General features: G+C 40.8%; 1 long non-coding RNA gene across 2 annotated transcripts in view; it reads left to right on the plus strand.

Moving 5' to 3' along the window:
• Window positions 1-26755, plus strand: part of LOC309635814 — a 352198-nt gene that overhangs the window by 273951 nt on the left and 51492 nt on the right. The gene's annotated exons all lie outside the window — the stretch shown is intronic.

Here is a 26755-nt window from a genome sequence, read left to right on the forward strand (position 1 = left end):
TGTCTTCTACACTTTGGGAAGGCATCTGGATGCCCTGGGGTTGTCCCATGTGGAGGACTGAGTGACTCAGCCTTGGAAGGTGTGTGCAACCCCCCACCATGTCCTCTACTCTGCTCACATCCACCCATGCAGTTCAGCCCCAGGGACTTTGCCGCTCTTCTGTCTGGCAAAGGTGCCTGCCAGAGCCCCATGGTCTCTGATTATACTAATAAGATCCATCCCTGAACAGATGGGCCACCTCACTTACAATGGACTTCATATCTGGCCAAGATAGGTCATTATCTACCTAATGAGCAATCTAGCAAAGGAGGTTGAACATGCAAGCATCATTCTTCATTTAATCATCCAAGCTGTTGGCTCATAGGCCATGGACTGTCAGGCAGGCTGCGTTGGGCCTTAGTATATGTAAAGGTGTGGGCAGGGGAAGAGCCTCTCAGAGACCAACCAGGGCACCAGACGGAGTTAGATAGCATTAATGTAGATTGCGAAGGCTCCCAACCTCTTATGAACAAAGAGCAGGCTGCCCAGCCCCCACCTGAGAGATGCCGTGATAGACAGAATGTCTAGGAAACAGCAATTTTCATGCTGATGAGAGCAGTGTTCGTTCATTTTTACTGTCGGCTGCAGTCATTCTTTTTTTTTTTTATTTTAATTTTATTGGAGTATAGTTGATTTACAATGTTGTGTTAGTTTCAGGTCTACAGCAAAGTGATTCAGTTACACATATACATATATTCATTCTTTTTTAGATTCTTTTCTCATATAGGTTATCACAGAATACTGAGTAGAGTTCCCTGTGCTCTACAGTAGGTCCTTGTCGGTTATCTATCTTTTTTTTTTTTTTTTTTCGGTTATCTATCTTACATGCAGTAGTGTGTGTATGTTCATCCCACGCTCCTGATTTATCCCTCCCCCCAGTGTTTCCCCTTGGGTAACCATAAGTTTGTTTTCGATATCTGTAAGTCTGTTTCTGTTTTGTAAATAAGTTCATGTGTATCATTTTTTAAAAATTAGATTCCCCATATAAGTGATATCACATGATATTTGTCTTTCTCTGTCTGACTTACTTCACTTCCTGTGATAATCTCTAGGTCCATCCATGTTGCTGCAAATGGCATTATTTCATTCTTTTTATGGCTGAGTAATATTCCATTGTATATATGTACCACATCTTCTTTATCCATTCCTCTGTCGATGGGCATTTAGGTTGCTTCCATGTCTTGGCTGTTGTAAATAGTGCTTCAGTGAACATTGGGGTGCATGTATCCTTTCAGATTATGGTTTTATCTGGATATATGCCCAGGAGTGGGTGTGCTGGATCATATGGTAGCTCTATTTTTAGTTTTTTCAGGAACCTCCATACTGTTCTCCATAGTGGCTGTACCAATTTACATTCCCACCAACAGTGTAGGAGGGTTCCCTTTTCTCCACACCCTCTCCAGCATTTATTGTTTGTAGACAGTCATTCTTAAATTTTAGCTTTCAGAAGATCACTTGGAAGGATTTTAAAACACAAAGTAGGTCCAGGTGTGGGACCAGAGAATTTGCATTTTTAATACATTCACATGTGGAGACCATGGGTTCCAGAACCACACTTTAAAAGGCATGGGTCTACAGGAAATAATCCATATAGCAATAAGTTCCTTCTGCAGACCCAGCCCACATAGAAATTGTTGTGAAGTGTCATATACCAACACACCCAGATAGTTGTTGGAAAAAGAGGGATGGAAACTCACAACCAACATTCAATCAACTAACTACAAAGTACTTATTCCACAGCTACCATGTGTAAAACTAGGTCCTAAATTCTGTAAAGATTAAAAAGAAATGTCAAATTTAAGTTGGAAAAATCTTTCTAGAGGTCATTTAGTCAATATATATAAAAAGCCTTAAAGCTTGCCACTTTTCCACCAAGCAATTCTGTCTAGGAATTTATCACAAGAAAATAATTTAACATGCTGACACAGATTAAACTAAGGAAATGTTTACTGAAGCTTTTTTAAAGTGAAAAGGTGAAAATCTAAATGATCAACAAACATAAATGTAAATAACTAACAGATACATTATATTCTCTCTCATGCACAACCTCTCTCTCTCTGTCTCTGTCTCTCTCTCCCTCTCACTCCCACCCTCCCTCCCTCTCTCCCTCTCTCTCTCTCATACACACACACACACACACACACACACACACACACACACGCACACATATACACATGCACAGGCACACTTCCTCCCATGTTTCTCTGGACCAATGGTTCTCAAAATGCCTCGTCACATTTTGAGATTTGTAAATGTCTTCACTTGTCACAGCTCAGGAGAAGGAGTGCCACTAGCATCTAGTGAGTAGAAGCCAGGGGTGCTGCTAAGTATCCCACAATGCACAGGATGGCTGTCACAACAAAGAGTCGTCTGGCCCAAAGCATCAATAGTGCCGACCGTGAGAAACCCTATCTAGCCTCACTTGCCAGAGGATCCTAGCAGAGCCACATTGACTGTGATGACTATTTCATAGAATCAGGCCCCCGCCGCAGAGTGAAGGACTCTACTCCCCTCAGAGTCTCATGCTGTTATTTCTGTGTCTCAGGGACTGTCTCGAGTGAATTCATGCGTGGTTCATGTAGGCTTTCTCCCTCAGCTTCTGCCCGCGTTGTGGCAGCTCAGAGAGAAATCTCTTGGGAGCGGCCACTCACCTCGCACAGCTGCTCAGGCCCCCCCAGGGGGTGATGATGAGGCCCAGTGCACCACCGTCTGGTGCCCCCATAGCTGGCTGGTGCTGTCCTCAGTGTCAACACTGCCATAGCTCTGTGGAGTCTAGTTACCCGGAAACCAAAGCACTGCCATTGGTCGGTCTCGCACAACACCCTATGAGAGGAGTTCCTTTGGCTTCTGCCTGCAGCCGCTCTCCAATACAAGCTTGTGGGGCCTGGCCAGCAGATGAAGACCTGGAAGAAGACTGCGTTATCCTCTCATATCTCAGGTACCTGAGCCAACCACTTTTCTCCTCCTGTGGACAAAATTCTGCAAGCAAATAAACATTTGCAAATCGATATACACACACGAAGAGTAAATACTGTGAGTTCAGAGAAAGAGACAATTATTCCAGTTGGCATGGAGCCTGGAGAGTCCCCTCGCCACCAGCCACATGGGCCAAGCTAATTCCCATTCCTTTGCCTTAGCTTATCCTCCAACAGAAGATCTCCCTACCTCCTTTCTGCCTATGTAAATCTCGCTATCTTTTAAGACCTGGTTCTCATCTCCTCCAGGAAGTTTTCAAAATCAGCTTGAATGATTTTCGCTGTAGGTAGCAGAATGTTTAAAACAATTAGTGGTCTTATTATTTCACATAAAAAGAAGCATGAAACTAGAGAGTTCCCTAGTTGAGCAATTCAACAATGCAGGGGCTTCTCTCCAATTCTCTTGATTTTGTCTCATGATCACAATATGGCTGTCACAGCATCTTATCATCATGAAAATATCAAAAGACAGGAAGTAAACAAGAGGTTCCCTGCCTCTCCCTTGCCTGGGGTATAAAAAGGTATTTGATTAGAAGCCTTTTTCTTTCTTGTCAGAGAGGAAATTCTTTCCCACAAGTCCCCAACAGATTTATCTTTATATTTCATTGGCCAAAACTAAGCCAGTCATTGAGATGATTGTGATTGCTTCAGACATACCATGGGTCATTCCTTGGGCCTGGAGGAGGGACCCATCTTACCTTAGTGCATTGCTGCTCGATGGAAAGAAAAGCACAGGTGCTTTGGGAGTACACAGAAGGGGACTGGCCAGGCCCTTTAGAATGCAGAGTAGGACCATACTATCTTGGATGCTACACATAGTAGCAGCAGAATTATTTGAACCTGTTGATGACAAAACATATCAAGAGAGATACATATTTAAGACCACCAAGTTCTACTTTCTTTCCCATCATTGACCATGCAAGAAGCTCAGTGAAAGGTGCCACAACAGAGATATTGAGAGTTAACATTGAGTTAGTATTGAGAATAGAGTTAACAAACTTAGATTTGAGTTCCAATCCTGGCACTGATGAATGACCTTAGACAAGTCATTTACTCTCTCTGAGTCTTAATTTTTGTCACTTCTGGCAGTCTGTTATTCTCAAATACAGAAAATGGCACCTTGGGAAAGCTGGAAGCTGAAAACAAAAGTGTCTCTCATGGGCTGCCTCCCACTCAATCCTTCACCCTTCCTCAGCCTCCTCCATAATGGGGTATTACCATGAACCACGGTCATGTCTATTCAAAGTTCCAGCAGAAGCTGGACATTCAACATTGAAACACTGAATCCTGGCCCTTAGGAACGTTGAACATAGCAGCAAGGGCCAGCCAAGAGTAGAAATATTTAGAATTTCAAAGTCACCAAACTCAAGAAAAGGATTCTATTCAGGGCATTGGGATTTTTTTTAAAGACTTCATCTTTCTTAGAGTAGTTTTAGGTTCACAACAAAATCGATAGGAAGGTGAGAGATTTCCCATATCCCTCCTGCCCTCACACATGAAGAGCCTCCCTGATCATCAAGATCCCTCACCAGAATGGCGCATTTGTTATTAATGATAAGCCTACATTGACACGTCGTCATTACCCAAAGTCTACCGATTACCTTAGAGTTTACTTTGCTGTTGTACATTCTGTGGGTTTGGAAAAATATATAATGACATGTATTCATCATTATAATATCATATAAAGTATTTTTACTGCCCTAAAGATGCTCTGTGCTCCACCTGTGTATCGCTCTTGCCTCTCCCCCACCTCTGGCAACCACTGATCTTTTTATGGTTCCATAGTTTTGACTTTTCCAGAAAGTCATATAGTTGGAATCATATAGTATGTAGCCTTTTCAAATTGGCTTATTTCACTTAGTAATATGCATTTAAGTTTCCTACATGTCTTTTCATGGCTATAGCTCTTTTTTTTTTTTAATTTTATTTATTTATTTTTGGCTGTGTTGGGTCTTCGTTTCTGTGCAAGGGCTCTCTCCAGTTGCGGCAAGTGGGGGCCACTCCTCATCGTGGTGCGCGGGCCTCTCACTATCGCGGCCTCTCTTGTTGCGGAGCACAGGCTCCAGACGCGCAGGCTCAGTAGTTGTGGCTCACGGGCCTAGCTGCTCCGCGGCATGTGGGATCTTCCCAGACCAGGGCTCGAACCCGCGTCCCCTGCACTGGCAGGCAGACTCCCAACCACTGCGCCACCAGGGAAGCCCCTATAGCTCTTTTTTATGAGAACTGTTAGGATTTACTCTCTTAATAACTTTCATATATATATCATACAGTGGTGATGACTGTAGTTATCACATTGTACATTACATCCCTAGTACTTATTTATTAGTACTGGAGGGATCTTATAACTGGAAGTTTGTACGTTTTGACCACCTTCCTTCAATTCCCACTCTCCAACCCCTGCCTCTGGTAGCCATAAATCTCATCTCTTTTGCTACGAGTTCTTAAAATTTTAATTAGATTCTACATGTAAGTGAGACCATACAATATTTGTCTTTCTCTGTCTGACTTATTTCACTTAGCATAATGCACTAAAGCTTCTTCCATGTTGTTGCAAATGACGGGATTTCCTCATTTTGTAGCTGAATAATATTTCATTGTATGTATAAAACAATTTCTTAATCCATTTATCCATCACTGGACACTTAGGTTTCTTCCATGTAATGGCTGTTGTAAATAATGCTGCTCTGAAGATGGGGATGTAAATATCTTTTTGAGTTAGCTTTCTTTTCCTTTGGACATATTCCCAGAAGTGGGATTTCTGGATTATATGGTAGTTTTATTTTTAACTTTTGAGGATCCTCCATACTGTTTTTTCATAGCAGCTGCACTAGTTTACAGTCCCACTAACAGTGCACAAGGGTACATTTTTCTCCACATCCTCGCAAGCAATTTTTTTCTCTTGTCTTTTTGATGATGGACATTCTAATAGGCATGAGGTGATATCTCATTGTGGTTTTGACTGGCATTTCCCTAATTACTAGTGATGGTGAGCATCTTTTCATGTATCTGTGAACTATTCACATATCTTCTTTGGAAAAATGTTGTTTAGTTTTTTTTACCCTATTTTAATTGAATTATTTGGTTTTTTGCTGATGTTATTTGAGTTCTTTATACATTTTGGATATTAATCTCTTATAAGATATGTGATTTTTTATGTTTTTGTTGCTTGTGCTTTAAGAAGTCATATCCAAAAAAATCATTGCCAAGATCCATGTCAAGGAGCTTTTTTCCTATATTTTCTTCTGGGAGTTTCATGGCTTCAGTTTCAGGTCTTATATTTAAGTCTTTAATCCATTTTGAGCTAATTTTTGTAAGTTTCATTTTTTGACATATGAATATCCAATTTTGAGGACCATTTATTTATTAAAGTCTTTTTTCCATTGAGAATCCTTGGATTCCTTGTCAAATATTAGTTGATGTATGTTTGGGTTTATTTGTGGGTTCTCAATCCTGTTCCATTGATTTATTTGTCTGTTTTTATCCAGGACCATACTCTTTTGATTACTATACCTGAAGAGCATAGCTTGACATCAAGAAGAGTGATGCCTCCTGCTTTGTTCTTTTTCAGGATTGCTTTGGCTGTTCTGGATCTCTGTGGTTCTATATGTAATTTAGGATTGTTTCTTCTACTTATGCAGAGTATGCCATTGGTAGCTCAATAGGGATTACATCGAATCCATAGGTGGCTTTGGGTAATATGGACATTTTAACAATATTAATTCTTCCAATTCATGAACACAGTATACCTTTTCATTTTTGTGTTTTCTTTGATTTTTTTCATCAGTGTCTTGTAACTTTCAGAGTAGAGATCGTTCGCCTCCTTGGTTAAATTTATTCCTAAGTATTTTTGTTTGTTTGTTTTTGATGCTGTTGTAAATGGGATCAATTTCTTTATTTCTTTTGCAGAAATTTCATTTTTAGTATATAGAAACATTACTGATTTTTGTAGTTAATTTTGTATCCTGTAACTTTACTGAATCTTTTGATTAGATATACAGTAGTCCCTCCTCATTCACAGTATCACTTTCTGTGGTTTCAGTTAACCACAGTCAACCATGGTCTTAAATATTAAATGGAAAGTTCCAGAAACAAATAATTCATAAATTATAAATTGTGCACTGCTCTGAGTAATGTGATGAAGTCTTGTGCCATCTCTCTCTGTCCTACCTGGGACAGTATCCTGCCCTTCGTCCAGTGTATCCATTCTGTAGACACAATCCACCCATTAGTACGTGAATAGGGAAAAAAAAGCATAATAAGTATACTTAGGGTTCAGTACAATCAGGCATCCACTAAGGGTCATGGAACATATCCCCTACAAATAATGGTGGGGGGACTACTATAACAGCTTTTGGTGGAGTCTTGGGGATTTTCTATATATAAAATCATATCATCTGCAAATAGAGACAATTTTATTTCTTCCTTTCTAATTCTGATGGATTTTCTTTCTTTTTCTGGTCTGATTGCTTTGGCTAGAACTTCCAGTACTGTGTTGAATAGGAGTGGTGAGAGAGTGGGCAACCTTGTCTTGTTCCTGATGTTAGAGGAAAAGCTTTCTATCTTCCTTCATTGAGGATGATGTTAGCTGCGGGCTTCTCATATATGGCCTTAATTATACTGAGATATGTTCCTTCTATACCTAATTTGTTAAGTGTTTTTATCATGAGTGGATATTGAATTTTGTCAAATGTTCTTTCTGCTCTATTGAGATGATCATATGATTCTTTTCCTTCACTGTATTAATGTGATGAAACACACTGATTGACTTGTGAATGTGGAAACATCCTTTCATCCCAGGGGTAAATCCCACTGTATCATAGTGAATGATCCTTTTAATGTGCTAATGAATTTTGTTTGCATGTATTTTGTTGAGAATTTTTGCATCTATATTTATCAGAGATATTGGCCTGTAGTTTTCTTTTCTAGTTGTGTCATTTTCTGCTTTTGGTATCATGATAATGCTGGACTTGTAAAATGAGTTTGGGAGTGTTCCTTCCTCTTTGATTTTTTTTTGGAACAGTTTGAGAAAGATTGGTGTTAATTCTTCTTTAAATGTTTGGTAAAATTCACCAGTGAAGCCATCTGGTCATGGGATTTTCTTTCTTGGGAGGTTTTTGATTACTGATGAAATCTCCTACTAGTAACTCTATTCAGATTTTCTATTTCTTCCTGATTCAGGCTTAGTAAGTTGTATGTTCCTAAGAATTTTTCCATTTGTTCTAGGTTGTCCAGTTTGTTGGCATATAGTTGTTTGTAATAGCTTCTTATGATCCTTTGTATTTCTGTGGTATCTGTTGTAATGTCTCCTTTTTTATTTATAATTTTGTTGATTTGGGTCCTCTCTCTTATTTCCTTGGTTAGTCTAGCTAAAGGTTGGTCAATTTTCCTTATATTTTCAGAGAACCAATTCTTAGTTTTATTAACATTTTCTAATGTTTTTCTGTTCTCTATTTCCTTTATTTCTGCTCTAATCTTTATTATTTTTTTCCTTCTGTCAACTTTGGGCTCAGTGTGTTCTTTTTCTAGTTCCATAAGGAGTAGAGTTAAGTTGTTTATTTGGGATAATTTTTGCTTCTTTTTTTCCCACATTTTCTTTATTTTATTTTATTTTTTTGGAGTATAGTTGATTTACAATGCTGTGTTAGTTTCAGGTATACAGCAAAGTGATTCAGTTATACATATACATATATTCATTTTCAGATTCTTTTCCAATATTGGTTATTACAGAATATTGAGTAGAATTCCCTGTGCTATACAGTAGGTCCTTGTTGGTTATCTACTTTATATACAGTAGTGTGTATATGTTAATCCCATACTCCTGCTTTATCCCTCCTGCTCAACATTTCCCCTTTGGTAACTGTAAGTTTTCAAAATCTATGCATCTATTTCTGTTTGTAAATAAGTTCATTTGTATCATTTTTTAAATTAGATTCCACATAAGAGTGATATATTTGTTTTTCCCTGTCTGACTTACTTCACCTAGTATGATAATCTCTAGATCCATCCATGTTGCTGCAAATGGCATTATTTCATTCTTTTTTATGGCTGAGTAATATTCCGTTGTATATATGTACCGCATCTTCGTTATCCATTCCTCTTGATGGACACTTGGGTTGGTTCTGTGTCCTGGCTATTGTAAACAGTGCTGCGGTGAACTCTGGAGTGCATATATCTGTTTGAAATATGGTTTTCTCTGGATATATACCCAGGAGTGGGATTGCTGGATCATACTGTAGTTCCATTTTTAGTTTTTTAAGGAACCTGCATACTGTTCTCCATAGTGGTTGTACCAATTAACAGTCCTACCACTGGTGTAGGAAGGTTCCCTTTTCTCCACACCCTCTCCAGCATCTATTGTTTGTAGATATCTTGATGATGGCCATTCTGACTGGTGTGAGGTGATATCTCATTTGTAGTTTTGATTTGCATTTCTCTAATAATTAGCGATGTTGAGCATCTTTTCATGTGCCTCTTGGCCATCTGTATGTCTTCTTTGGAGAAATGTCTATTTAGATCTTCTGCCCATTTTTTGATTGGGTTATTTGTTTTTTTGATAATGAGCTGCATGAACTGTTTGTATATTTTGGAGATTAATCCCTTGTCAGTTGCTTCTTTTGCAAATATTTTCTCCCATTCTGTGGGTTATCTTTTCATTTTATTTATGGTTTCCTTTGCTGTGCAAAACCTTGTAAGTTTAATTAGTTTATTTTTTGTTTTTATTTTCATTGCTCTAGGAGGTGGATCCAAAAATATATTGCTGTGATTTATGTCAAAGTGTTCTGCCTATGTTTTCCTCTAAGAGTTTTATAGAGTCTGGCCTTACATTTAAGACTTTAATACACTTTGACTTTGTTTTTGTGTATGGTGTTAGAGAATGTTCTAATTTCATTCTTTTACATGTGGCTGTCCAGTTTACCAGCACCACTTATTGAAGAGACTGTCTTTTCTCAATTGTGTATTCTTGCCTCCGTTGTCGTGGATTAATTGACTAGAGGTGTGTGGGTTTATTTCCAGGCTTTCTATCCTATTCCATTGATCTATCCTCCAGCTCTGTTTTTCTTTCTCAGGATTGCTTTGGCTATTTGGGGTCTTTTGTGTTTCCATACAAATGTTTAAAAATTTTGTTCTAGTTCTGTGAAAAATGGCACTGGTAATTTGATAGGGATTGCATTGAATCTGTAGATTGCCTTGGGTAGCATAGTCACTTTGACAGTATTGATTCTTCCAATCCAAGAATTTGGTATATCGCTCCATCTGTTTGTATCTCTTCGATTTCTTTCATCAGCGTCTTATAGTTTTCAGAGTATAGGTCTTTTGCCTCCTTAGGGAGATTTATTCTTAGGTATTTTATTCTTTTTGATGCAGTGGTAAAGAGGATTGTTTCCTTAATTTCTCTGTCTGATTGTTCATTGCTAGTGTATAGGAATGCAAGAGATTTCTATGTATTAATTTTGTATCCTGCAACTTTATCGAATTCGTTGATGAGCTCTAATAGTTTTCTGGTAGCATCTTTAGGATTTTTTATGTATAGTATCATGTCATCTGCAAACAGTGGCAGTTTTAGTTCTTCTTTTCCAGTTTGTATTCCTTTTATTTCTTTTTCTTCTCTGATTGCTGTGCCTAGGACTTCCAAAACTATGTTGAATAAAAGTGGAGACAGTGGATATCCTTGGCTTTTTCCTGAACTTAGAAGGAATGCTTTCAGCTTTTCACCATTGAGAATGATGTCAGCAGTGTGTTTCTCATATATGGCCTTCATTATGTTGAGGTAAGTTCCATCTATGCCCACTTCCTGGAGAGTTTTTGTCATAAATGAGTGTTCAGTTTTGTCAAAAGCTTTTCTGCATCTATTGAGATGATCATGTGGTTTTTATTCTTCAGTTTGTTAATGTGGTGTATCACACGGATTGATTTACATATGTTGAAGGGTCCTTGCATCCCTGGGGTAAATCCTACTTGATCATGGTGTATGATCCTTTTAATGTATTGTTGGATTTGGTTTGCTAGTATTTTGTTGAGGATTTTTGCATCTACGTTCATCTGTGATATTGGCCTGTAATTTTCTTTTTTTGTGGTATCTTTGTCTGGTTTTGCTATCAGGGTGATGGCGGCCTCATAGAATGATTTTGGGGGTGTTCCTTTCTCTGCAACTTTTTGGAAGAATTTCAGAAGAATAGCTGTTAACTCTTCTCTAAATGTTTGATAGACTTCGCCTGTGAAGCCATCTAGTCCTGACTTCTGTTGGAAGTATTTTAATTACTGTTTCAATTTCAGTAGTTGTGATTGTTCTGTTCAGATTTTCTGTGTCTTCCTGGTTCAGTCTTGGAAGTTTGCGTCTTTCTAAGAATTTGTCCGTTTCTTCTGTGTTGTCCATCTTATTGGCATATAGTTGTTTGTAGTAGTCTCTTATGACCCTTTGTATTTCTGCAGTGTCCGTTGTAACTTCTCCTTTTTCATTTCTTATTTTATTGATTTGAGCCCTCTCCCTTTTTTTCTTGATGAGTCTGGCTAAAGGTTTATCAATTTTGTTTATCTTTTCAAAGAACCAGCTTTTAGTTTCATTGCTCTTTTCTATTGTTTTCTTTGTCTCTATTTCATTTATTTCTGCTCTGATCTTTATGATTTCTTTCCTTCTACTAACTTTGGATTTTGTTTGTTCTTCTTTTTCTAGGTGCTTTAGGTGTAAGTTTAGGTTGTTTATTTGAGATTTTTCTTGTTTCCTGAGGTATGATTGTATAGCTATAAACTTCCCTCTTAGAACTACTTTTGCTGCATCCCATAGGTTTTGGATCATCATGTTTTCATTGCCACTTGTCTCTAGGTATTTTTTTTATTTCCTCTTTAATTTCTTCAGTGATTCATTGGTTGTTTATTAGCCTCCACATGTTTGTGTTTTTTACCATTTTTTTTCTTTTAATTGATTTCTAATCTCATAGCATTGTGGTCAGAAAAGATGCTTACTATGATTTCAGTTTTCTTAAATTTACTGAGGCTTGATTTGTGGCCCAAGATGTGATCTATCCTGGAGAATGTTGCGTGTGCACTTGAGAAGAAAGTGTATTCTGCTGCTTTTGGATGGAGTGCTCTATAAATATCAATTATGTTCATTTGGTCTAATGTGTCATTTAAGGCCTGTGTTTCCTTTTTGATTTTCTGTCTAGATGATCTGTCCATTGATGAAAGTGGGGAGTTTAAGTCCCCCGCTATTATTGTGTTACTGTTGATTTCTCCTTTTATGGCTGTTAGCATTTGCCTTATATATTGAGGTACTCCTATGTTGGGTGCATATATATTTTCAGTTGTTCTATCTTCTTCTTGGATTGATCCATTGATCATTATGTACTGTCCTTTGTCTCTTCTAACAGTCTGTATTTTAAAGTCTACTTTATCTGATATTGCCACTCCAGCTTTCTTTTGATTTCCATATGCATGGAATACCTTTTTTCATCTCCTCACTTTCAATCTGTATGTGTCCCTAGATCTGTAGTGGGTCTCTTGTGAACAGCATGTATATGGGTCTTATTTTTTTATCCATTCAGCCAGTCTGTGTCTTTTGGTTGGCGCATTTAATCCATTTACACTTAAGGTAATTATCGATGTGTATGTTCTTATTGCCGTTGTGTTACTTGTTTTGGATTTGTTTTTGTAGATCTTTTTTCTTCCCTTCCTCTTTTGTTCTCTTCTCTTGTGATGTGATGACTATCTTTAGTGTTGTGTTTGGATTGCTTTTTCTTTGTTGTGTGTGTATGTATTGTAGATTTTTGGTTTGCGATTACCGTGAGGTTATGATATAGCAGTCGCTATATATACAAGATTGTTTTAAGTTGCTGATCTCTTAATTTCCAATGCATTTCCAATATCCTGCATTTATACTCTCCTCTTCTCACAATTGCTGGTTTTGATATCGTATTTGTGAGTGAATGATTTCCTGCCTTTACTTTATGTTTGCTTTTACTGGTGAGCTTTCTCATTCATAATTTTCTTGTTTCTAGTTGTGGGCTTTTCCTTTCTGCCTAGAGAAGTTCCTTCAGGATTCGTTGTAAAGCTGGTTTTGTGGTGGTGAATTCTCTAGGCTTTAGCTTGTCTGTAAAGCTTTTGATTTCTCCAATGAATCTGAATGAAAGCCTTCCTGGGTAGAATATTCTTGGTTGTAGGTTTTTCCCTTTCATCACTTGAAATGTATCATGCCACTCCCTTCTGGCCTGCAGAGTTTCTGCTGAAAAATCAGCCAGTCGTCTTATGGGGATTCCCTTGTATGTTATTTGTTGCTTTTAATATTTTTTTCTTTGTCTTTAACTTTTGTCAGTTTGGTTTATATGTGTCTTGGTGTGTTCTTCCTTGGGTTCATCCTGTACGGGATTCTCTGCACTTCCTGGACTTGAATGAGTGTTTCCTTTCTCATGTTGGAAGTTTTCAGCTATAATATCTTCAAATATATATTTTCTCAGGCCCTTTTCTTTCTCTTCTCCTTCTGGGACCCCTATAATGCAAATGTCATTGTGTCTTATATTGTCCCAGAGGTCTCTGAGACTGTCCTCATTTCTTTTCATTCTTTTTATTCTGGTACACAGCAGTGATTTCCACCATGCTCTCTTCCAGCTCACTTATCCGTTCTTCTGCCTCATTTATTCTGCTGTTCATTCCTTCTAGTGTATTTTTCATTTCAGTTATTGTATTCTGCTCTGTTTGTTCTTTCTATCTTCTAGGTCTTTGTTAAACATTTCTTGTATCTTCTCACTCTGTGCCTCCATTCTTTTTCCGAGATCTTGGATCATCTTTACTATCATTACTCTAAATTCTTTTTCAGGTAGATTGCCTATCTCTACTTCACTTAGTTGTTCTTGTGGGTTTTTTATCATGTTCCTTCTTCTGGAAAATATTTCTCTGCCATCTCATTTTGTCTAACTATCTCTGTGGTCTCCTTTCTGCAGCCTGCAGGATCATAGCTCCTCTTGCTTCTGGTTTCTGCCCCATGGTGGGTGAGATTGGTGCTGGGGCTTGTGCTGGCTTCCTGGTGGGAGGGACTGGTGCCTGCCCAATGGTGGGTGGAGCTGGGTCTTATCCCTCTGGTGGGCAGAGCTGTGTCAAAGGGTGTGTTTAGAGGTGGCTGTGAGCTCAGTATGGCTTTAAGGCAGTCTGTGTGCTGATGGGTGGGGCTGTGTTGCTATCCTGCTGGTTGTTTGGCTTGAGGCGTTCCAGCACTAAAGCCTCCAGGCTATTGGGTAGGACCAGGTCTTGATGTCAAAATGGGAACCTTTAGGGGAGCTCACAGCTATCGATAGTCCCTGGGGTCTCTGCCACCAGTGTCCTTGCCCCTGTAGTGAGCCACAGCTGACCCCCGCCTCCCCAGGAGACCCTCCAAGACCTGCAGGTAGGTCTGTCCCAGGCTCCTATGGAGTTACTGCTTTGTGCTGGGTCCCAGTGCACGTGAAAACTTGTGTGCACCCTCCAAGTGTGGAGTTTCTGTTGCCCCCCAGTCCTGTGGAGCTCCTGCACTCAAGCCCCACTGGCCTTCAGTGCCAAACGATCTGGGGGTTCCTCCTCCTGATGCCAGACCCTCAGGCTGGGGAGCCTGACGTGGCGCTCAGAACTCTCACTTTTGTGGGAGAACCTCTGCAATATAATTATTTTCCAGTTTGTGGGTCACCCACCCAGCGGCTATGGGATTTGATTATGTTGCAAAAGCGTTCCTCCTACCATCTTGTTGTGGCTTCTTTGTCTCTGAATTTGAAATATCTTTTTTGGTAAGTTCCAGTCTTTTTTGTCAATGGTTGTTCAGCAATTAGTTGTGATTTTGATGTTTTCATGAGAGGAGGTGAGCTCAAGTCCTTCTACTCCACCATCTTGTCTGGAATCAAGGGGCTGCTCTTAGTTTGGATGCTTGCTTCCAATTTCTCAGTGTGTGCTGGCCGTTATCCCCTTGATATGGGGTATGCAGGTGCAGTGGCCCTTGCGTGCCCCCAGGATGGTGGGGCCAGCACTTGGCACCTGCTCACAGGTCTCGTAGCAGCAGCTGTGGCCTGTGCATTCCCGGGACAGTGGGGGCAGAGCTTGGTGTCTGCTCATGGGTCTCCTAGGGGCAGCTGCAGCCTGAGCAGTCCCGGGACAGTGGGGACAGGGCTTGCCGCCTGCTCGCAGATCTCTTAGGGACGACTGCAGCCCACGCACTCCTGGGCCAGTGGGGGCAGCGCTTGGTGCCTGTTCGTGGGTCTCGTAGTGGTGGCAGCAGCCCGTGCCCACCTCTGGAGCCCACAATGGTGGCAGCGACTCGTGCCTGCCCCTGCAGCTCCTGTAGGCGGTATCCTGTTGCCTGAGAGCACACACACGGGGAAGGAAGATCTTATGGTGGTCCCACCCCTCTCCTTGTACACCCGCCAACAATGGCACTTTGCCTCTCGGGTGGGCCCAGGCTTCTTCTGAGTGCACCTTCAGTTCCTCAGGCTGTCTCTGCACAGCCAACCCTGGTCCTCTCCCCGGGTCTGATCTCTGACACCTAAGCTTCAGCACCCAGACCCCACCATCACCAATGGACTAGCGTCTCAGGCTGGGGCATGCAGGGTGGTGTTGCTGACCTTCTGTGCAGTTACTCTCCATTTTGCCTTCCACAGACCAGTTGCTGTGCTCTCCTCCTAGGCTCCAAAGCTCCCCCTTCATCCAGGCTGATCTCCCCACCTGTGAGGTGCCTTCGCAGGATGCAGGAACCTTTCCTTCTTCAAAGCTCCCTCCCTGGGAGGAGGGCCCTGTCCTGATTCCTTTCTTTTACCTTTTCCTTTTGTCCTACCTGGTTACCTGGAGGTTTTCTTGCCCTTTTGGAAGTCTGAGGTCTTCTGCCAGCATTCACTAGATGTTCTGTGTGAATCCTTCCACTTGTAGATGTATTTTTAATGTTTTTGTGGGAGGAGGTGAGCTCCACATCCTACTCCTCCACCATCTTCATCCCGTCTTCCCATTTTTGCTTCTTAATGTAGGTTTATTGCTACAAACTTCTTTCTTAGAACTGCTTTTGCTGTGTCACATAAGTTTTGGTATGTTGTGTTTCCATTTTCATTTGTCTCAATACTTTTTTATTTTCCTTTTAATTTCTTCTTTGATACATTGGTTGTTCAGAAGAGTGTTGTTTAATTTCCACGTATTTGTGAATTTTCCAGTTTTCCTCTTGCTATTAATTTCTAATCTCATATTGTTGTGGTCATAGAATATACTTGGTATGATTTAAATCTTCTTGAATTTCCTAAGATTTGTTTTGTGGCCTAACATATGGTCTGTCCTAAAAAGTGTTTCATGTGTGCTTGAGAAGAATGTGTGTTCTGCCGTTGTCAGATAGATTGTTCTGAATATGTCTGTTAGGTCAGTTTCACCTATAGTGTTGTTTGAATCTACTATTTCCTTATTGATTCTCTGTCTGGATCATTTATCCATTGTTGAGAGTGAGATATTAAAGTCCCCAACTATTATTGTATTGCTGTTTATTTCTCCTTTAACTTTTGGTTTTTTGCTTTATGTATTTAGGTGCTTCAATGTGAGGCACATAAATATTTACAATTGCTATATCTTTTTGATGGATTGACCTCTTTATCATGATGTACTAACCTTCTTTGTTTCTCTTTAGCACTTTTAGTTTAAAGTCTATTTTGCCTGATGTAAGTATAGCAACCCCGGCTTTTTGTTGTTAACATTTGCTTGAAATTTCTTTTCCCATCCTGCAGTCTCAGGCTATGTCTGTCTTTAAGACTAAAGTGAGTCTCTTATAGGCAGCACATTGTTGTATTTTGTTTTTTTAATCCATTTAGCCATTTTATGTCTTTTGATTGTAGATTTTAATACATTTACACTTAAAGTAACTATTGTTAGGCAAGGACTTACTACTGCCATTTTATTCTTTCCTGGTTGTTTTATAGATCCATTGTTCCTTGTTTCTTATCCTGCTTTTTGTGTGTTTTGATGTCTTTTGGTATCAATACGCTTTGACTTCCTTATCATGTTCTTTTATGTAATTACTATAGGTTTTTCCCTTATGTTTACCACAAGGCTTACATCATATATCTTAGGTTGTTATCAGTTTAAAATGGTGTGTTAAATTTGAACTTCAACAGAATTCTTAAACTTTATACTTTTACTTCCCCTCCCCCATATTTTAGGTTATTGATGTTACAATTTACTTTTTTTTTTTTGCCACACTGCATAGCTTGCATGATCTTAGTTCCCCGACCAGGGATTGAACCCAGGCCAAGGCAGTGAAAGTGCCAAATATTAATGACTGGACTGCCATGGAATTCCCTACATATTTTTTATATTGTGCAACTAATAAGAGATTATTGTTATTATGGATATTTTGACTTTTAAACTAGAGCTGAAAGTGAATACTGCACCATCATTGCCATATTACAGAATCTAACGTTGACTATATATTTACCATTAACAGTGAGTTTTATGCTACCTTCTTATGTTTTTATGATGTTAATTAGTGTCCTTCTACTTTCACTCAAATAACTCGCTTTAGCATTTCTTTTTTTTTTTTAACATCTTTATTGGAGTATAATTGCTTTACATTGTTGGGTTAGTTGCTGCTGTACAACAAAGTGAATCAGCTGTACGTATACATATATCCCCATATACCCTCCCTCTTGCGTCTCCCTTCCACCCTCCCTATCCCACCCCTACAGGTGGTCACAAAGCACTGAGCTGATCTCCCTGTGCTATGTGGCTGCTTCCCACTAGCTATCTGTTTTACATTTGGTAGTGTATATATGTCCATGCCACTCTCTCACTTTGTCCCAGCTTACCCTTCCCCACCCTGTGTCCTTAAGTCCACTCAGTACGTCTGCGTCTTTATTCCTGTCCTGCCCTAGGTTCTTCAGAACCTTTTACTTTGTTTAGATTCCATATATGTGTGTTAGCATACAGTATTTGTTTTTCTCTTTTTGACTTACTTCACTCTGTATGACAGATTCTAGGTCCATCCACCTCACTACAAATCACTCAATTTCGTTTCTTTTTATGGCTGAGTAATATTCCATTGTGTATATATGCCACATCTTCTTTATCCATTCATCTGTCAATGGACACTTAGGTTGCTTCCATGTCCTGGCTATTGTAAATAGAGCTGCAATGAACATTGTGGTACATGACTCTTTTTGAATTATGGTTTTCTCAGGATATATGCTCAGTAGTGGGATTGCTGGGTCATATGGTAGTTCTATTTTTAGTTTTTTAAGGAACCACCATACTGTTCTCCATAGTGGCTGTATCAATTTACATTCCCACCAACAGTGCAAGAGGGTTCCCTTTTCTCCACACCCTCTCCAGCATTTATTGTTTGCAGATTTTTTGATGATGGCCATTCTGACTGGTGTGAGATATCTCATTGTAGTTTTGACTTGCATTTCTCTAAAGATTAATGATGTTGAACATTCTTTCATGTGTTTGTTGGCAATCTGTATATCTTCTTTGGAGAAATGTCTATTTAGGTCTTCTGCCCATTTTTGGATTGGGTTGTTTGTTTTTTTGATATTGAGCTGCATGAGCTGCTTGTAAATTTTGGAGATTAATCCTTTGTCAGTTGCTTCATTTGCAGATATTTTCTCCCACTCTGAGGATTGGCTTTGAGTCTTGTTTATGGACTCCTTTGCTGTGCAAAAGCTTTTAAGTTTCATTAGGTCCCATTTGTTTATTTTTCTTTTTACTTCCATTTCTGTAGGAGGTGAATCAGAAAGGATCTTGCTGTGATATATGTCATAGTGTTCTGCCTCTGTTTTCCTCTAAAGAGTTTGATAGTGTCTGGCCTTGCATTTAGGTCTTTAATCCATTTTGAGTTTATTTTTGTGTATGGTGTTAGGCAGTGTTCTAATTTCATTCTTTTCCGTGTAGCTGTCCAGGTTTCCCATCACCACTTATTGAAGAGGCTGCCTTTTCTCCATTGTATATTCTGGCCTCCTTTATCAAAGATAAGGTGACCATATGTGCATGGGTTTATCTCTGGGCTTTCTACCCTGTTCCATTGGTGTATATTTCTATTTTTGTGCCAGTACCATACTGTCTTGATGACTGTAGCTTTGTAGTATAGTCTGAAGTCCAGGAGCCTGATTCCTCCAGCTCCATTTTTCTTTCTCAAGATTCCTGTGGCTACTTGGGGTCTTATGTGTTTCCATACAAATTGTGTAATTTTTTTGTTCTAGTTCTGTGAAAACTGCCAGTTTTGTAGTGGCAGTGTGTGTGATAGGGTAGTGTGATAGGGATTGCATTGAATCTGTAGATTGCTTTGGGTAGTATAGTCATTTTCACAATGTTGATTCTTCCAATCCAAGAATATGGTATATCTCTCCATCTGTTTGTATCATCTTTGATTTCTTTCATCAGTGTCTTATACTTTTCTGCATACAGGACTTTTTTCTCCTTAAGTAGGTTTATTCCTAGGTATTTTATTCTTTTTGTTGCAGTGGTAAATGGGAGTGTTTTCTTAATTTCACTTTCAGGTTTTTCATCATTAGTGTATAGGAATGCAAGAGATTTCTGTGCATTAATTTTGTATCCTGCTACTTTACTAAATTCATTGGTTAGCTCTAGTAGTTTTCTGATAGCTTCTTTAGGATTATCTATGTATAGTATCATGTCATCTGCAAACAGTGACAACTTTACTTCTTCTTTTCCAATTTGGATTCCTTTTATTTCTTTTCATTCTCTGATTGCTGTGGCTAAAACTTCCAAAACTATGTTGAATAAGAGTGGTGAGAGTGGGCAACCTTGTCTTGTTCCTGATCTTAGTGGAAATGGTTTCAGTTTTTCACCATTGAGGACGATGTTCGCTGTGGGTTTGTCATATATGGCCTTTATTATGTTGAGGTAAGTTCCCTCTATGCCTACTTTCTGGAGGGTTTTTATCATAAATAGGTGTTGAATTTTATCAAGCACTTTCTCTGCATCTATTGAGATGATCATATGGTTTTTCTCCTTCAATTTGTTAATATGATGTATCACATTGATTGATTTGCGTATATTGAAGAATCCTTGCATTCCTGGGATAAACCCCACTTGATCATGGTGTATAATCCTTTTAATGTGCTGTTGGATTCTGTTTGCTAGTATTTTGTTGAGGATTTTTTCATCTATGTTCATCAGTGATATTGGCCTGTAGTTTTCTTTCTTTGTGACATCTTTGTCTGGTTTTGGTATCAGGGTGATGGTGGTCTCGTAGAATGAGTTTGGGAGTGTTCCTCCCTCTGCTATATTTTGGAAGGTTTGAGAAGTACAGGTGTTAGCTCTTCTCTAAATGTTTGATAGAATTCGCCTGTGAAGCCATCTGGTCCTGGGCTTTTGTTTGTTGGAAGATTTTTAGTCACAGTTTCAATTTCAGTGCTTCTGATTGCTCTGTTCATATTTTCTACTTCTTCCTGGTTCAGTCTCAGAAGGTTGTGCATTTTTAAGAATGTATCCATTTCTTCCAGGTTGTCCATTTTATTGGCATAGTGTTGCTTGTAGTAATCTCTCATGATCCTTTGTATTTCTGCAGTGTCAGTTGTTGCTTCTTCTTTTTCATTTCTAATTCTAATGATTTGAGCCCTCTCCCTTTTTTTCTTGATGCGTCTGGCTAATGGTTTATCAATTTTGTTTATCTTCTCAAAGAACCAGCTTTTAGTTTCCTTGATTTTTGCTATCGTTTCCTTCATTTTTTTTTTCATTTATTTCTGATCTGACCTTTATGATTTCTTTCCTTCTGCTGACTTCAGGGTTTTTTTGTTCTTCTTTCTCTGATTGCTTTAGGTGTAAGTTTAGGTTGTTTATTTGGGATGTTTCTTGTTTCTTAAGGTAGGATTGTATTGCTATAAACTTCCCTCTTAGAACTGCTTTTGCTGCATCCCATAGGTTTTGGGTCATCGTGTTTTCATTGTCATTTGTTTCTAGGTATTTTTTGATTTCCTCTTTGATTTCTTCAGTGATCTCTTGGTTATTAAGTAGTGTATTGTTTAGCCTCCATGCGTTTGTAGTTTTTACAGACTTTTCCTGTAATTCATATCTAGTCTCATAGCGTTGTGGTTGGAAAAGATACTTGATACGATTTCAATTTTCTTATATTTACCAAGGCTTGATTTGTGACCCAAGATATGATCTATCCTGGAGAATGTTCCATGAGCACTTGAGAAGAAAGTGTATTCTGGTGTTTTTGGATGGAATGTCCTATAAATATCAATTAAGTTCATCTTTTTTAATGTATCATTTAAAGCTTGTGTTTCCTTATTTGTTTTCATTTTGGATGATCTGTCCATTGGTGAAAGTGGGGTGTTCAAGTCCCCTACTATGATTGTGTTACTGTCAATTTCCCCTTTTATGGCTGTTAGCATTTGCCTTATGTATTGAGGTGCTCCTATGTTGGGTGCATAAATACTTACAATTGTTATACTTCTTCTTGGATTGATCCCTTGATCATTATGTAGTGTCCTTCTTTGTCTCTTGTAATAGTCTTTATTTTAAAGTCTATTTTGTCTGATATGAGAATTGCTACTCCAGCTTTCTTTTGATTTCCATTTGCATGGAATATCTTTTTCCATCCCCTCACTTTCAGTCTGTATGTGTCCCTAGGTCTGAAGTGGGTCTCTTGTAGACAACATATATATGAGTCTTGTTTTTCTATCCATTCAGCCAGTCTATGTCTTTTGGTTGGAGCATTTAAGCCATTTACATTTAAGGTAATTATCGATATGCATGTTCCTTTTACCATTTTCTTAATTGTTTTGGATTTATTATTATAGGTCTTTTCCTTCTCTTGTGTTTCCTGCCTTGAGAAGTTCCTTTTGCATTGTTGTAAAGCTGGTTTGGTGGCACTGAATTCTCTTAGCTTTTGCTTGTCTGTAAAGGTTTTAATTTCTCCATCAAATCTGAATGAGATCCTTGCTGGGTAGAGTAACCTTGGTTGTAGGTTTTTCTCCTTCATCACTTTAAGTATATCCTGCCACTCCCTTCTGGCTTGCAGAGTTTCTGCTGAAAGATCAGCTGTTAACCTTATGGGGATTCCCTTGTGTGTTATTTGTTGTTTTTCCCTAGCTGCTTTTAATATTTTTTCTTTGTATTTGATTTTTGATAGTTTGATTTATATGTGTCTTGGCATGTTTCTCCTTGGATTTATCCTGTATGGGACTCTCTGTGCTTCCTGGACTTGATTAACTCTTTCCTTTCCCATATTAGGGAAGTTTTCAACTATAATCTCTTCAAATATATTCTCAGTCCCTTTCTTTTTCTCTTCTTCTTCTGGGACCCCTATAATTTGAATGCTGGTGCGTTTAATGTTGTCCCAGAGGTCTCTGAGACGGTCCTCAATTCTTTTCATTATTTTTTCTTTATTCTGCTCTGCAGTAGTTATTTCCACTATTTTATCTTCCAGGTCACTTATCCGTTCTTCTGCCTCAGTTATTCTGCTATTGATCACTTCTAGAGAAATTTTAATTTTATTTTTTGTGTTGTTCATCATTGTTTGTTTGCTCTTTAGTTCTTCTAGGTCCTTGTTAAACGTTTCTTGTATTTTCTCCATTCTATTTCCAAGATTTTGGATCATCTTTACTATCATTATTCTGAATTCTTTTTCAGGTAGACTGCCTATTTCCTCTTCATTTGTTAGGTCTGGTGGGTTATTACCTTGCACCTTCATGTGCTGTGTGTTTCTCTCTCTTCTCATTTTGCTTAACTTACTGTGTTTGGGGTCTCCTTTTCGCAGGCTGCAGGTTCGTAGTTCCCGTTGTTTTTGGTGTCTGCCCCCAGTGACTAAGGTTGGTTCCATGGGTTGTGTAGGCTTCCTGGTGGAGGGGACTAGTGCCTGTGTTCTGGTGGATGAAGCTGGATCTTGTCTTTCTGGTGGGCAGGTCCACGTCTGGTGGTGTATTTTGGGGTGTCTGTGACCTTATTATGATTTTAGGCAGCCTCTCCGCTAATGGGTGGGGTTGTGTCCCTGTCTTGCTAGTTGTTTGGCATAGTGTGTCCAGCACTGTAGGTTGCTGGTCGTTGAGTGGAGCTGGGTTTTGGCGTTGAGGTGGAGATCTCTGGGAGATTTTAGACATTTGATATTACATGGAGCTGGGAGGTCTCTCGTGCAGCAGTGTCCTGAACTTGGCTCTCCCACCTCAGAGGCACAGCCCTGACGCCTGGCTAGAGCACCAAGAGCCTGTCATCCACACGGCTCAGAATAAAAGGGAGAAAAAAAGAAAGAAAGAAAAAGATAAAATAAATTAAAGTTATTAAAATAAAAAATAATTATTAAAAATATTTAAAAGTAATTTAAAAAAAAGAAAGAAAGAAAGAAGAGAGCAACCGTACCAAAAAACTAATCCACCAATGATAACAAGCACTAAAATCTATATTAAAAAAATAAAAATAAAAATAACTGGACAGACAGAACCCTAGGACAAATGGTAAAAGCAAAGCTATACAGACAAAATCACACACAGAAGCATACACATACACCCTCACAAAAAGAGAAAAAGGGGAAAGTATATATATATCATTGCTCCCAAAGTCCACCTCCTCAATGTGGGATGATTCATTGTCTATTCACGTATTCCACAGATGCAGGTACATCAAGTTGATTGTGGAGATTTAATCCGCTGCTCCTGAGGCTGCTGGGAGAAATTTCCCTTTCTCTTCTTTGTTCGCAGAGCTACCGGGGTTCAGCTTTGGATTTGGACCCGCCTCTGCGTGTTGGTCGCCTGAGGGCATCTGTTCCCCGCCCAGACAGGATGGGGTTAAAGGAGCAGCTGCTTCGGGGGCTCTGGCTCACTCAGGCCGGGGGGGGGAGGGAGGGGTACGGATGCGGGGTGAGCCTGCGGCGGCAGAGGCCTGCGTGACGTTGCACCAGCCTGAGGCGCGCTGTGCGTTCTCCCGGGGAAGTTGTCCCTGCGGGACCCTGGCCGTGGCGGGCTGCACCAGCTCCCGGGAGGGGCGCTGTGGAGAGTGACCTGTGCTCACACACAGGCTTCTTGGTGGCGGCAGCAGCAGCCTTAGCGTCTCATGCCTGTCTCTGGGGTCCACGCTGATAACCGCGGCTCGCGCCCGTCTCTGGAGCTCCTTCAAGCAGCGCCCTGAATCCCCTCTCCTCGCGCACCAGGAAACAAAGAGGCAAGAAAAAGTCTCTTGTCTCTTCGGCATCTCCAAACTTTTCCCGGACTCCCTCCCATCTTGCTGTGGCGCGCTCTCCCCTTCAGGCTGTGTTCACGCAGCCAACCCCAGTCCTCTCCCTGCGATCCGGCCTCCGAAGCCCGAGCCTCAGCTCCCAGCCCCCGCTCGCCCCGGCGGGTGAGCAGACAAGCCTCTCGGGCTGGTGAGTGCTGGTCGGCGCCGAGCCTCCGTGCGGGAATCTCTCCGCTTTGCCCTCCGCACCCCTGTGGCTGCGCTCTCCTCCGTGGCTCCGAAGCTCCCCCCTCCGCCACCCTCAGTCTCCACCCGCGAAGGAGCTTCCTATTGTGTGGACACCTTTCCTCCTTCACAGCTCCCTCCCACTGGTGCGGGTCCCGTCCCTATTCTTTTATCTCTTTTTTCCTTTGCTCTACCCAGGTACGTGGTGAGTTTCTTGCCTTTTGGGAAGTCTGAGGTCTTCTGCCAGCGTTCAGTAGGTGTTCTGTAGGAGTTGTTCACATGTAGATGTATTTCTGATGTATTTGTGGGGAGGAAGGTGATCTCCACATCTTACTTTTCCGCCATCTTGAAGCTCCTCCTCCTCCATTGAATTCTTAAATTCAGTTATTCTATTTTTCAACTCTTGAATCTCTGTTTTTGTTTTTTTATGGTTTCTCTTTCTTTGTTGAACTTCTCGTTTTGTTTATTCATTGTTTTTTAATTTTTACTTGTGCATGTGTTCTTGTAGTTCACTAAACTTCTTTAAGAGGATTATTCTGAATTTCTTGTCTGATAGTTCATAGATCTCCATTTATTGAGGGTCATTTACTGGAGCCTTATTAGTTTCCTTTGGTAGTATCATATTTATCTAATATTTTATGATCCTTGATTCCTTACATTGGTATCTATGTGTGCTCCTCTTCCAGACTTTACAGGTTCACTTTGACAGAGACGGTTTTTGACCAGTCAGCTCAGATTGGGTTCTGGGTGTGTCTGCTAGCAATTTCCTTGGGCAGATGGGGCCTGCTATTAGGATCTAATTTTGGTTAAGGCAACTATTTGAGCTCTGAGCTTGGTATGAGGGGTGTGCCACTGGCTGAGAACAGCTGGATAAGACTCTACCTTGGTTCCCTGCCCAAGTGAGGCTGTAGGATGGGCTCTGCAGTTGCCTGATTTCTCTGGTAATGCTTACTTAGATCGTCATGACTGGGTACTATACTCACTGGTAGGTGGGGCTATGAATTAGCTTCCCTTCCCTGACAGGGCAGGAGGACAAGACACAGGGCCTGTACAGCTTGTTGTTTGGAGACCGGAATCAGGCAAGTGTGTGCACTGAATTTCCTGACAGGTGAGGCCACTGGTTTTTGCTCTGCAGATGGGGAGACTAGATGCAGTGCTCTCTGTTCAAGTGCCGCTGTAAGCAGGACTGTTGGATGGGCTATGCAACCTCCTATGTGCTCTGGTTAAGTTCCCTGATTGGGCAGTTGGAAAGCTGTTTTCAGCAATAAGTGGGGCTGTGAATTAGTTTCCCTGCCTAGGCATAGCAGTAGAAGCAGCTCTAAGGGCTTTTTGTTTGTGGTCTTAACTCAAGCTGATCCATGCCCCAAGTTCCCTGGTTGAATAGGGCCACTGGCTTGGCTTTGCAGACTATCAGCTCTGCCTGCCCATCTCTTGGCTTGACCATTGCTGGGTTACCAACTTCCAGGTGTTCTCTCTGGCACTTCTGGTCAGATGGGGCCAGAAGCCAGGCCCCACAGCAGATGAGACCATGACTCATTTCCCTGCCTGGATGGGACAAGGAGGGTCCACTCCAGGAAACTCACACTTTTTCTGAACTGGCTTTCCACTCAGGAGGCGCCAGGAGCTACCCTCTACCTCGGGTGAGGCTATGGATTAATTCCCCTGCCTGAGTGTGGAAGGGGAACCCTCTACACCTGACACTGGCTTTGCTTTGCTCTGGGGACATCAGCTCTGCCCAGTCAGCTTTCAGCTGAAGTGTTGCTAAGTTACACAGGTCTCCCCAGCCCTTCTGGTCTCTTGGGGCCAGGAGTCATGCCCGCAGCAGCAGGTGGGGCTATGACTCAGCTCTCTTGCCTGGATGTGGGCAAACCAGTCTCTAGGGCCAGCAAAATTCCTTGTTTGAGGACCTAAATCAGGCAAACCTGCACCCCCGCACTGAGCTCCCTGGTCAAAGTGTACCCCTGACTTGATTCTTCAGATGAGCAAAGCTGCTGTTTTGGGGCTTTACAGGAAGGAACTTGGTCTGCCAAGATTTGAGTGCTGGTTATTGCAAGCCCCTCCCCTCTTCTCCGTCACAGTCAGATTCCCAGTGGTTGAGCCCTGCAGTCCCCGTGGGGCAAGACCAGAGAGTAGTGGCTCCCACCAAGCAACCCGCAGCACTGGGGAGGCTGGGTGAAGTCCCTCCCAGATTCTCTCTTCCCACTGGAGGAATGGTAGACTCAGGGGAGACCTCTCCACACGGTGCTGCGCTGGCCTGGGGGCGGGGGCGCAGTGTGGTCAGCGTGTAGCCACTTCTTCCCTTTCTGTGCAGTCTGTCTTGGTCTCTGTGGTGCAGGGGGTGCTTCAGCCTCATCCCCATGCTCTAGGATTCTCTCAGGGGTGTGTCATCAATGAAGAGTTTTCAGTTT

The sequence above is a fragment of the Balaenoptera borealis genome (genome assembly GCF_965194805.1).
Source record: "Balaenoptera borealis genome assembly, chromosome: 10".
Classification (NCBI taxonomy): Eukaryota; Metazoa; Chordata; class Mammalia; order Artiodactyla; family Balaenopteridae; genus Balaenoptera; species Balaenoptera borealis.